General features: G+C 36.3%; 1 protein-coding gene across 20 annotated transcripts in view; it reads right to left on the bottom strand.

Annotated features, from left to right (window-relative positions):
- TCF4 (transcription factor 4) overlaps positions 1–15,197 on the bottom strand; it is a 142,727-nt gene that overhangs the window by 31,426 nt on the left and 96,104 nt on the right. The gene's annotated exons all lie outside the window — the stretch shown is intronic.

Raw genomic sequence — 15,197 nt, 5'->3', positions numbered from 1 at the left:
ATGGTTGGATTCCAAGAAGCCCAATCCGAGGAAAACCAGGAAAAGCCGGATTTTCCTCTCCAAAATCACGCCGAGAATGAAGAAAGTCAGGAATTAATTAACCCAAAATTCCATTCCTAAGGAATTAACGAAGTCAAGGTGCTCTATTAATTAAAGAATTAATCAAAAGCAAAGGGAGAGCCGGGATAATTCTTCACATTTTCAAACCTTCCAGGTTATTTTAGGATCGGTTTTATTCCCCTGGATTTTCGAAGCCGGCTCGAGATCCCAAACATTCCAGCCTTTCATCCCAAATTTCGGGTGGAAGTATCCAAAGAAGGATTAATTCTCATCGTTAATTACCGATCCATTGCTGGCGGAGCTGCCTCTCCGTCAGCATTCCCAGGAAATCCATGGATCTCTCCCGATTTTCCAGCCCCGCTCTGGGGCTTTTTATTCCCTGGGAAGAGCTTTATTCCCATTATTCCCGAAAAGATTTTAGGGAACGGAATCAGGGGGGCCGTGGGAGGATCTGGGAATCCCCATTCATTAATAGCGGGATGGGGGCGGGAATGCCCCTTTTCCAGGAGCCTTTCCATTCCCAAAAAAGCCGGGAAAAAAGCCGGGATAGAAAGGAACGGCGGCGCTCTTCCCAAAGAACTTTCCCTGTTGTTTCCAGAGGGGCTCCCGGGCGTTTGCCAAGGATCCCAGAGATTGCAGGATGAGCAATCCCAGCAATCCAGGGCCGCACGGAGGCATTTCCTGGGATTCCCGGAATTCCAGGGAATTCCCAGCTCCCGAGAGCAGCTCCAAGGGCTCCACCTGGCTCCCGGTTCCTCTCATCCCGAGAATTTCCGGCAGCCCCATCCCTCATTTCCCCGGGATTTAACGAGCTCCAGCTCCCACATCCCGCACGGGGCCGGGATTTTTCCGCAGAAATCCCGATGCAAATGGGCATTCCGGGCGTTTCAAGCGGGAATTTGCATAATGCCGCCTTCACGGCGCGATTAGCGGGAAGAAAACCATGGATCGGGATGAAGGATCCGCAGGATGAGCCGCCCTTATCTGGCGGCGTCCAGCGGCTCCGAGAAAAGAGGGGCCGGGAGTCTTTTTTCCCGGGATAAAAGGGAATGGGAAGAACCGGGAATGCGCTGATGGGAGCAGAGCGATCCCGACGGAGCGTTCCGAAGGGGTTTTTTTTTCCGGCAGCATGGAAAAACGGGAGAGGCCGAGGCCGAGCCGACGGAATGCCGAGTTTCTCGTCCTCGCAGGGTGACGTTCCCGAAATCCGGGCTCAAAAATGCCGGGAATTTGCGGCGGGAGCGCGCAGGGGGTCAGGGAGGGAAAGGGCGGAATTCCCGCAGATCCCGAGGGAGGGAAGGGAGCTCCGAGGTTGGGAATTCCATCCCTGGAGCAGCCTGGGATTTCCCTGTGGATGCAGCGGCCGGAAAACTTCCGGGAATTGTTCAACACCAAAATTCCATTCCCGATTCCCTCCTGCAATTGCCAGAAGAAATTCCCAAGTTTTGCCAGCGGCTTTAAATCCAAGATTCCCTGCACATGCGAAGCTGGAAGAATTCCCAAATCCTTCCAAGGCCGCTTGGATACCCAGCCCAGCCGGCGGGAATGAGGCGCTGGCCTCGTTTTCCATGGAATTCCAGCCCTTCAAACCCACTCTGGATATTCCCAAGAAACTCCGGGATAAACAAATTCCCTTCCTCCAGGACCCAAAGAACAACCCCTGACAGAAAGGGATGGAAAATCCCGGGAATTTTACACCCCGAATTCCCATTCTCCTTCTTCCCGAGGGATTTTGGCCGCAGGCGCCGGAAACGTCGGGAAAACTTTGGGAGAGGTTTGGGCTGCTGCCATTCCTGGGGATTTCTGGGAATCCTGAGCACTTTAATCCCGATTTTCTATTTTTAGACATTTTTCTCTATTTCCCCATATTTCCCATATTTTTCTCTAATTCCCATATTTTCCATATTTTCCATATTTCCCTATAATTCCCATATTTTCCAGATTTCCCATATTTTCCTACAATTCCCACATTTCCCATATTTTCCACATTTTCCTCTATTTTCTATATTTTCATCTATTTTAGATTTCAAGAGATTTTTCCCTGTTTTCCACCTTTTTCTCTATTTTTTATCTTTCGATATTTTTTCTCTATTTTCTCTATTTTTCTCTATTTTGATATTTTTCGATCTTTTCCATCTTTTTCTAGATTTTTCTCTATTTAGGTATTTTTCTCTATTTTCTCTATTTTTCTCTATTTTGATATTTTTCTCTACTGTCTTTTTCCCTATTTTCTATTTCCTATATTTTCTATATTTTTCTCTATTTTCTATCTTTTTCTCTATTTTCTCTATTTTTCTCCATTTCCCATATTTTTCTCTATTTAGATATTTCTCTATATTTTCTATCTTTTTCTGTATTTTCTCTATTTTTCTCCATTTCCTTTATTTTTCTCCATTTCTACATTTTCTCTATTTTTCTCTATTTTCTCTATTTTTCTCCCTTTAGATATTTTTCTCTATTTTCTATCCTTTTCTCTATATTCTCTATTTTTCTCTATTTCCTCTATTTTTCTCCATTTAGATATTTTTCTCTATTTCCCGTATTTTTCTCTATTTCCTTTATTTTTCTCCATTTAGATATTTCTCTATTTTCTCTATTTTTCTCCATTTCTACATTTTCTCTATATTCTCTATTTTTCTCTATTTCCCATATTTTTCTCTATTTCCTTTATTTTTCTCCATTTAGATCTTTTTCTCTATTTTCTCTATTTCCTCTATTCTTCTCCATTTCTACATTTTCTCTATTTTTCTCTATATTCTCTAGTTTTCTCTATTTCCCATATTCTTCTCTATTTCCTCTCTTTTCTCTATTTCCTCTATTTTATTCCATTTCTCTATTTTCTCTATTTTCACTATTTCCCATATATTTCTCTATTTCCTCTATTTTTCTCTATTTCCTCTATTTTTCTCTATTTCCTCTATTTTTCTCCATTTCTACATTTTCTCTATTTTTCTCTATTTCCCATATATTTCTCTATTTACTCTATTTTTCTCTATTTTCTCTATTTTTCTCTATTTCCCCTATTTTTCTCCATTTCTCCATTTTCTCTCTTTTTCTCTATTTCTCATCTATTTCTTGATACTCTCTATTTTTCTCTACTTCCTCTCTTTTCCTCGATTCCCTTCATTTCCTCCACTCCCCTCCATTTTCCCCCTTTCCCCATTTTGGGGATTTCTCTGCATTCCCGACTTTCACTCTCCCTTTCACCGGATCATTCCCAGCTCCAGCCTTTCCCCGCCGCTCTCCCAGATTTCCCTCTTTTCCGTCTTTCCCTCCGTTCCCACCGCAACCTCCCCTCATCCCGAAGAAACGCCGCCGTTCCCCCTTTGCTGCCTCTCCGGCACAGCTCCGGCCCCGGCCCGCTCCGGGGAAATTCCAGCTGGGAACAGGGAGCAGGCCGAGGGAGAACCCACTTCAATCGGCCAGCACCGAGAAATAATAATAGTAATAATAATAGTAATAATAATAATAATAATAATAATAGTAATAATAATAGTAATGGATGTAGGAATAATCAGGATCAAACACATCCATGATGACCTGGACGCATATGGGATGTGTATGATCCATATAACACATGGAATCCATGGAATAGACGGGATAGATACCAGATAGGGAGAAGAAATGTGGTACGCATCAAATGGATGGGATATATAGGATATAGATGATATATAGATATCATATAGATGATATCATATAGATGGTATGTAATAGGGACCACAGAAGAAATGTGATACACATCAAATAGACCTGATATCTAATATATAGGATATATCATATAGATGATATAGAATAGAGATCACAGAAGAAATGTGAGACACGTCAAATAGATCTAATATCTAATATATAGGATATATTATATAGATGATATAGAATAGAGATCACAGAAGAAATGTGATACACATCAAATAGATCTGATATCTAATATATAGGATATATCATATAGATGATACAGAGATCACAGAAGAAATGTGGTACACATCAAATAGATCTAATATCTAATATATAGGATATATCATATAGATGATATAGAATAGAGCTCACAGAAGAAATGTGATACACATCAAATAGATCTGATCTATAGAATATATCGTATAGATGATATAGAATAGAGCTCACAGAAGAAATGTGATACACATCAAATAGATCTGATCTATAGAATATATCGTATAGATGATATAGAATAGAGCTCACAGAATCAATGTGATACACATCAAAGAGATCTGATCTATAGAATATACAGAATCTATCATCTAGATGATCTATAATAGGAATCACAGGTAGAAGAAACGTAATACATATAAAATAGATCTGATATATAGAGTGTATTGTATAGATGATCTATGATAGCGATCATAGGTAGAATGAATGTGATACACATCAAATATATCTAATATAGAATATATAGCATATATTCTATAGATTATATAATAGGGATCATAGACAGAATAAATGGGATAGGTATAAAATATCTCTAATATAAAATATATTCTACAGATTATATATAATAGGGATCCCAGAATAAATGTCATACATATAAAATATATCTAATATATAATATATAGAATATATCATAGAGATTATATATGAGAGATCATAGAATAAATGTGATACATATAAAATATATCTAAGATATATTCTATCGATTATATATAATAGGGATCACAGAATAAATGTCATACATATAAAATATATCCAATATAAAATATATTCTATAGCTGATCTAGAATAGGGATCATAGATAGAATAAATGTGATACATATAAAATAAACCTAATATAAAATATATTCTATAGCTGATTGATACTGGGGATCCCAGAATCAATGGGATCCACATCCACTATAAAATAGATCCTATAGATGATAAATACTGGGGATCCCAGAATCAATGGGATCCACATCCACTATAAAATATATCCTATAGCTGATATATACCGGGGATCCCACAATCAATGGGATCCACATCAATATATTCAATATAAAATATATCCTATAGCTGATATATACAGGGGATCCCATGGGATCCACATCCAATACACCCACTATTGATCATCTATAGCAGGGATCATCGATGCCATTCACTGATGGCCCAGAGGAGGAGGAGGAGGAGGCCCAGCTCTGCGGAGCTCCGGCCCTTGGCGGGGATTCGGAGCCGCCCCTCTCCATCCCCTCTCCGTGCCGGGCGTTATCCCGGGAAATCCTGCTCGAGCTGGGTGTCTGTTTTATGGAACACACCCCCCCAGCTGCTGGATATCGACGGGTTTGGGTATAGATCGATAGCCGGATCGATAGGGCAGAGATCGATGGATGTGTATCGATATGGCACAGATAGTGATCGATAGAGCTCGATTAATGTAGAGAAATGGGTATTTCTAGGGCTAGTGACTGATATATGAATGTAGAGATAGTAAATGGATATAAATATATTTATAGAACTAGTGACTGATATATGAATGTAGAGATATTAAATAGATATAAATATATTTATAGGGCTAGTTACTGATATATGAATACAGAGATATTAAATAGATTTATTTATAGGGCTAGTTACTGATATATGAATACAGAGATATTAAATAGATATATTTATAGAGCTAGTTACTGATATATGAATATAGAGATATTAAATAGATATAAATATATTTATAGGGCTAGTTACTGATATATGAATATAGAGATATTAAATAGATATATTTATAGAGCTAGTTACTGATATATGAATATAGAGATATTAAATAGATATAAAATATATTTATAGAGCTAGTTACTGATATATGAATATAGAGATATTAAATAGATATAAATATATTTCTAGGGCTAGTGACTGACATATGAATATAGAGATATTAAATAGATATAAATATATTTCTAGAGCTAGTTACTCATATATGAATAAAGCCATATTAAATAAATATATTTATAGAGCTAGTTATTGATATATGAATATAGAGATATTAAATAGATATAAATATATTTATAGAGCTATATACTCATATATGAATATAGCTACACTAAATAGATATAAATGTATTTATAGAGCTAGTTACTCATATATGAATACAGCTATATTAAATAGCTATTAAATATAAATAAATATATTTATAGAGCTATATACTCATATATGAATACAGCTATATTAAATAGATATTAGATATATATAAATATATTTACAGAGCTATATGCTAATATATGAATATAGCTATATGAAATAGATATTAAATCTATAAAAATATATTTATAGAGCTATATGCTAATATATGAATATAGCTATATTAAATAGATATTAAATATATAAAAATATATTTATAGAGCTATATGCTAATTTATGAATATAGCTATATAAAATAGATATTAAATATATAAAAATATATTTATAGAGCTATATGCTAATATATGAATATAGCTATATAAAATAGATATTAAATATATAAAAATATATTTATAGAGCTAGTTACTAATATATGAACATAGCCATATTAAATAGATATAAATATATTTATAGAGCTAGTTACTTATATAGGAATATAGCTATATCAAATATATAAAAATATATTTCTAGAGCTATATACTTACATATGACTATAGCTATATTAAATAGATATTAAATAGATATTTACAGAGCTATATACTCATATATAAATACAGCCATCTTAAATAGATATTAAATATACTAGATATGTAAATACATTTATAGAGCTATATACTCACATATGAATATAGCAATATTAACTATATAAATAGATGTTTATAGAGCTATATACTCGTATATGAATATAGCTGTATTTATTATTTACAGCTTATTGTTCTTTATGATTATCATTCTTGATCAATTATTATGTATTGATAGGGAAGGATTTATTTAGGAATTCGGATTTAATTCGAGGTATCAATTTGCTTACAGGGATTGATTGATTGATGGACTGATTCCTTTAGTTCCAATATCCAATCCTGATCTACACATTTATACATTTATATACCTATATATTTATATATTTACATATCTATGTATTTCTACAGCTATATATTTCTATATCTATATATTTATATACCTATGTATTTCGATAGCTATATCCTTATATATATATTTATATATTTATATACCTATGTACTTATATAGCTATATATTTATATTTCTATATTTCTATATCTATATTTCTCTAGTGATATATTTATATGTTTATATACCTATGTATTTATATAGCTATATATTTCTGTATTTCTATATCCATGCATTTCTATAGCTAGATATGATTATATTTACATAGCTATATATTTATATATTTAGACACCTATTTATTTCTATATTTCTATATCTGTTTAGCTATATATTCATATATTTACATATCTATATATTTCTATACCTATATATCTATGTAGCTATATATTGATATATTTATATACCTCTATATATATAGTTACACATTTATATAGTTATGTATTTATATAGCTATGTATCTAGATATTTATATGCCTGTATATCTCTATATTTCTATACCTATATATCTCGATATTTATGTAGCTATATATTTATATCTTGATATAGCTACATATTTATATATTTACATATTTATACACCTGTATATCTATATATTTATATAGCTACATATTTATATGCCTGTCTATCTGTATATTTCTATACCTATATTTCTAGATATGTATATATTTAAAAATTTATATATTGATATACCTGTATATATATTTATTTAGCTATATATTAATATATTGATACAGCTGCCTATTTATATTTTTATATATTTATATATTTATATACCTGTCTATCGATACACTTCTATACCTATATATCTAGATATTTATATATCTAGATATTTATATAGCTATGTATTTATATATTGATATATCTATATATATTTATATATCTCTCTCTTTATATATTTATGTATTTATACACCTGTACATTTACATATTTATTTAGCTATATATTTATAAATTGATATATCTATATATTTATATATTTACATATTTATATATTTACATAATTATATATTTATATATTCATATATTTTTATATTCATATATTTATATATTTATGTACCTAGGTACCTATATATTTATTTAGCTATATATTGATGTATTGATATACTGATACACTGATATATTGATATCTTGATCTATTATTTGCCTACCTGTACATCTCTATATTTATTTAGCTATATACTGATATATGGATATACTGATATATTGATATATTTATATATTGATATATTTATATATTGATATACTGATATACTGATCTATTGATCTATTATTTGCCTACCTGCACATCTCTATATTTATTTAGCTATACACTGATATACTGATATATTTATATATTGATATACTGATCTATTGATCTATTGATCTATTATTTGCCTACCTGCACATCTCTATATTTATTTAGCTATACACTGACATACTGATATACTGATATATTTATATATTGATATACTGATATACTGATCTATTGATCTATTGATCTATTATTTGCCTACCTGTCCACCTCCATATTTCCACCCCCGTCCCTTTCCCCAGCTGTGTTTATATAACTGTCCATTCACACACTTCCCCAGCCCCGTTATCCCTGTACCCACGCCCAAACCAGCCAGGGCACTGGGCAGCTCGAGCCTCACTGGGACTGGGACTGGGACTGGGACTGGGACTTCCACACTGGTGCCGAGCAGCCGGAGCCCTTCCCTCCCTCCACGTGCCCGCTGCGATTTGGCAGCTGCGCCCCTGCCCGTGGCTACTTATCGATCACAGCCTGCAGCGGGTGCCGTTCATGGACTCAGAGCGCAGCCAGGGCTTCAGCAGAGCGGCACGGAGCGCTCTGAACCCGGCACGTCTGCCTTCACCGTCACTGATGTTTGAGATCAGCATTTAATATCACATGATGTTTGATATCAGCATTTAATATCACAGCTGATGTCTGAGATCGGTATTTAATATCACACCTAATGCTTGGTATCGATATTCAACAGATTGAACCTGGCACATCTGCCTTCACCGTCACGGCTGATGTTTGAGATCAGTATTTAATATCACGGCTGATGTTTGAGATCGGTATTTAATATCACAGCTGATGTCTGAGATCGGTATTTAATATCACACCTAATGTCTGATATCAGTATCTAATATCACACCTAATGCTTGCTATCGCTATCTAATATCACACCTAATGTTTGATATCGATATTCAACGGATTGAACCCGGCACATCTGCCTTCACCGTCACGGCTGATGTTTGAGATCAGTATTTAATATCACAGCTGATGTCTGAGATCGGTATTTAATATCACACCTAATGTCTGATATCAGTATCTAATATCACACCTAATGCTTGCTATCGCTATCTAATATCACACCTAATGTTTGATATCGATATTCAACGGATTGAACCCGGCACATCTGCCTTCACCGTCACGGCTGATGTTTGAGATCAATATTTAACATCGCAGCGGATGTCTGATATCAGCATTTAATATCACATCTAATGTCTGATATCAGTATCTAATATCACACCTAATGTTTGATATCGATATTCAACAGATTGAACCCGGCACGTCTGCCTTCACCATCACAGCTGACGTTTGATATCTGCATTTAATATCACATCTAATGTCTGATATCGGTGTTTAACATCACATCTAATGCTTGATACCATATTTACCATCTCTGTCTATGATCATATTCAGTATCTTTAATATCTATATTTAATCTCATATTTAATGCTTATATTTAGAGGTAACACCAGATTGAATGATTAATATCAGTATTTAACATCATATTTAAGGTTTAATATCTGTATTTAACATCATATTTTAAGTTTCATATCCACAGTTAACAGAATGTTTAATGTTTAATATCTATTTAATGTTCAATATCTATATTGAACATCACATCTAATGCTTAATAATCAGATTCAATATCATATTTAATGCCTTTAATATCTATATTCACGCTCACAGTTAAGGTTTAAAATCAATACTGATACCATATTTAATGCCTCTAATACTGGCAGTTGATAGCATATCAATACCTCTAATATCTAAGTTCAATATCACATTTAATGTTTAATATCTCGATTCAATAGGGGATTTAAAGTCTAATATCCAGATTTGATACCATATTTCATATCTCACATCAATACCCGTTATCACATTTCCTATCTCACATCGATATGCATTATCAGATCCCCTATCTCTGATACCCATACCCGTTATCACATCACCCATCTCTGATACCCATACCCGTTATCATATCCCCCATCTCTGATACCCATACCAGTTATCACATCACCCATCTCTGATACCCATACCCGTTATCACATCCCCCATCTCTGATACCCATACCCGTTATCACATCCCCCATCTCTGATATCCATATCCGTTATCACATCCCCCATCTCTGATATCCATACCCGTTATCACATCCCCTATCTCTGATATCCATATCCGTTATCACATCCCCTATCTCTGATATCCATACCCGTTATCACATCCCCGATCTCTTGATATCCATATCCGTTATCACATCCCCTATCTCTGATATCCATATCCGTTATCACATCCCCTATCTCTGATATCCATACCCGTTATCACATCCGGTATCTCTGATATCCATACCCGTTATCACATCCCCTATCTCTGATATCCATACCCGTTATCACATCCCCTATCTCTGATACCCATACCCGTTATCACATCCCCTATCTGATATCCATACCCGTTATCACATCCCCCATCTCTGATATCCATACCTGTTATCACATCCCCTATCTGATATCCATATCCGTTATCACATCCCCTATCTCTGATATCCATACCCGTTATCACATCCCCCATCTCTGATATCCATACCCGTTATCACATCCCCCATCTCTGATATCCATACACGTTATCACATCCCCTATCTCTGATATCCATACCCGTTATCACATCCCCCATCTCTGATATCCATACAAGTTATCACATCCCCCATCTCTGATATCCATACACGTTATCACATCCCCCATCTCTGATATCCATACCCGTTATCACATCCCCCATCTCTGATATCCATACCCGTTATCACATCCCCCATCTCTGATATCCATACACGTTATCACATCCCCTATCTCTGATATCCATATCCGTTATCACATCCCCCATCTCTGATATCCATACCCGTTATCACATCCCCTATCTCTGATATCCATACCCGTTATCACATCCGCTATCTCTGATATCCATACCCGTTATCACATCCCCTATCTCTGATATCCATACCCGTTATCACATCCCCTATCTCTGATATCCATACCCGTTATCACATCCCCCATCTCTGATATCCATACCCGTTATCACATCCCCTATCTCTGATATCCATACCCGTTATCACATCCCCTATCTGATATCCATATCCGTTATCACATCCCCCATCTCTGATATCCATACCCGTTATCACATCCCCCATCTCTGATATCCATACCTGTTATCACATCCCCCATCTCTGATATCCATACCCGTTATCACATCCCCTATCTGATATCCATACCCGTTATCACATCCCCCATCTCTGATATCCATACCCGTTATCACATCCCCTATCTGATATCCATACCCGTTATCACATCCCCCATCTCTGATACCCATACCCGTTATCACATCCCCCATCTCTGATATCCATACCTGTTATCACATCCCCCATCTCTGATATCCATATCCGTTATCACATCCCCCATCTCTGATATCCATACCCGTTATCACATCCCCTATCTCTGATATCCATACCCGTTATCACATCCCCTATCTGATATCCATTTCCGTTATCACATCCCCCATCTCTGATATCCATACCCGTTATCACATCCCCCATCTCTGATATCCATACCCGTTATCACATCCGGTATCTCTGATATCCATATCCGTTATCACATCCCCCATCTCTGATATCCATACCCGTTATCACATCCCCTATCTCTGATATCCATACCCGTTATCACATCCCCTATCTGATATCCATACCCGTTATCACATCCCCCATCTCTGATATCCATACCCGTTATCACATCCCCTATCTCTGATATCCATATCCGTTATCACATCCCCCATCTCTGATATCCATACCCGTTATCACATCCCCTATCTCTGATATCCATACACGTTATCACATCCCCCATCTCTGATATCCACACCCGTTATCACATCCCCCATCTCTGATATCCACACCCGTTATCACATCCCCCATCTCTGATATCCACACCCGTTATCACATCCCCCATCTCTTGATATCCATACCCGTTATCACATCCCCCATCTCTGATATCCATACCCGTTATCACATCCCCCATCTCTGATTTCCATACCCGTTATCACATCCCCCATCTCTGATATCCATACCCGTTATCACATCCCCTATCTCTGATATCCATATCTGTTATCACATCCCCCATCTCTGATATCCATACCCGTTATCACATCCCCCATCTCTGATATCCATACCCGTTATCACATCCCCTATCTCTGATATCCATACCCGTTATCACATCCCCTATCTCTGATACCCATACCCGTTATCACATCCCCCATCTCTGATATCCATACCTGTTATCACATCCCCCATCTCTGATATCCATACACGTTATCACATCCCCTATCTCTGATATCCATATCTGTTATCACATCCCCTATCTCTGATATCCATATCTGTTATCATATCCCCTATCTCTGATATCCATACCCGTTATCACATCCCCCATCTCTTGATATCCATATCCGTTATCACATCCCCCATCTCTGATATCCATACCCGTTATCACATCCCCCATCTCTGATATCCATACCCGTTATCACATCCCCCATCTCTGATATCCATACCCGTTATCACATCCCCTATCTCTGATATCCATACCCGTTATCACATCCCCTATCTCTGATATCCATACACGTTATCACATCCCCCATCTCTGATATCCATACCCGTTATCACATCCCCTATCTCTGATATCCATACCCGTTATCACATCCCCCATCTCTGATATCCATACCCGTTATCACATCCCCTATCTCTGATATCCATACCCGTTATCACATCCCCTATCTCTGATATCCATACCCGTTATCACATCCCCTATCTCTGATATTGATTTCTTTAATTCAAGATATCGAGTCACTTACAGGGATTGGTTGATTGATTGGTAGATTGATTGATTAATTGATTAAGTCCCAATATTGACTTATTCATTTATTATTTGTTTATTTCCAATATCCAACATTTATTTATTTATTTATTTTCAATATCCAATATTAATTGATGTATTTATTTATTGATTTATTTCCAATAGCCAGTATTTATTTATTTATTTCCAATATCCAATATTGATTGATTGGTGTATCGATTTATTTCCAATATCATGTTTATTTATTTATTTATTTCTAATATCCAATATTGATTGATTGATGTATTTATTTATTTATTTATTTCCAATAGCCAACATTTATTTATTTATTTTCAATATCCGATATTGATTAATCGATGTATTTATTGATTGATTTATCTAATAGCCAAGATTTATTTATTTCCAATATCCAATATTGATTGATGAATTTTATTGATTTATTTCCAATAGCCAATATTTATTTATTTATTTCCAATATCAATATTGATTAATTGATGTATTTATTTATTGATTTATTTCCAATAGCCAGTATTTATTTATTTTATTAATTTATTTCTTTATTGATTGATTTCCAATATCCAATATTGATTTATTTCTAGATTTATTAAACTATTTATTGATTTATTGATTTATTTCCAAGATCCAATATTGATTTATTTCTTTATTATTTTAATTAATGTCTTTATTTATTGATTGATTTCTTGATTTCCAATATCCAATATTGATTTATTTCTTTCTTTATTAATTTATTTTGTTATTGATTTCTTGATTTCCAATATCCAATATTGATTTATTTCTTTCCTTATTTCTTTATTAATTTATTCCATTATTGATTTCTTGCAATATCCAATATTGAAAATAAATTTCTTTATTAATTTATTCCGTTATTGATTTCTTGATTTCCAATATCCAATATTGATTTATTTCTTTCCTTATTTCTTTATTAATTTATTCCGTTATTGATTTCTTGCAATATCCAATATTGATTCCTAGTTATTAGTATTATTATCGTATAGTATACAGTTATTGATTTCTTGATTGATTTCTCTCGTTCCAATAGCCGATATTGTCTGATTGATTGATTGATTGATTTCTTTCTCCCCGTCCCCCCTGGATCCCGAGGGGCCTCTGCTCCCTTCCCAATCCCGGAGCAGCCCCGGACACTTCAATCCTGGCTCCCAAACCGCGGCCCTTGGGAACGCCCCGAGGAATCCTCTGGGAAGTGGGGGGAATATTCCCAGTGCAATTCGGGGGCCAGGGGCTGCCATTCCCGCTCGGAATTCCCGGTGCCATTCACAACTCCTCGCTTGTCACTCCGGAGCAGGGCCCGGAATTGCGGCGCTCCCGCGGGAATGGGAGCCGGGAGCATCCGTCAGGAATTTTCTGGAGTTGAAAGGCTCCAGAACGGGAAGAGCAGCCGGGAAAAACTCATCCGATCCCATTTATTTTCCCACTCCCCGGAAATCCTTCTTTCCCTGAATTCCACCGGATTCCCCAGGTGCAAATCCCACTTCGAATCTCTGGGAAGCGATCCCACAAAACCCGACTCCAACGGCAATCGCACATCCATCCATCCATCCGTCTGTCCGTCCATCCTCCGGCCCCACGCAGGCAGAAATCCCTGTTCCCGCTTCCCAGTGCCCATCCCGGCCAGCATCCTGCGGGATGGGGTTTCAGGGAGAGCCGAGGATCCGGGAATTCACGGCAGCAATCATCTCATCCATCCCACCAAGCGTCCCCAAACGCTCCCGGCACGGCAAGGAGCAACCTCCGAGCGACCAGGAAAGGCTCCGAAAATTCCCTGTGAGCTGGGGGGGGAAAAAAACGGGAAAAAAAAGCAACTCGCTGCAAATCCTGCCTGGAATTTTTTCCAGGCCTCCTGTTCCCAAATTCCCTCGGCAGCTTCCACTGGCCGCCTTTTTTTGGGAATGATTTGGCGTTTTGTTTCGTTTTTTCCCCTGGCTTTTGTTTATTCCCAGGGAAGTC

Source organism: Corvus moneduloides, chromosome Z (assembly GCF_009650955.1).
Source record: "Corvus moneduloides isolate bCorMon1 chromosome Z, bCorMon1.pri, whole genome shotgun sequence".
Lineage (NCBI taxonomy): Eukaryota > Metazoa > Chordata > Aves > Passeriformes > Corvidae > Corvus > Corvus moneduloides.
Note: the sequence above shows the minus strand (reverse complement) of the source record. Positions and strands in the feature narration are given on the sequence as shown.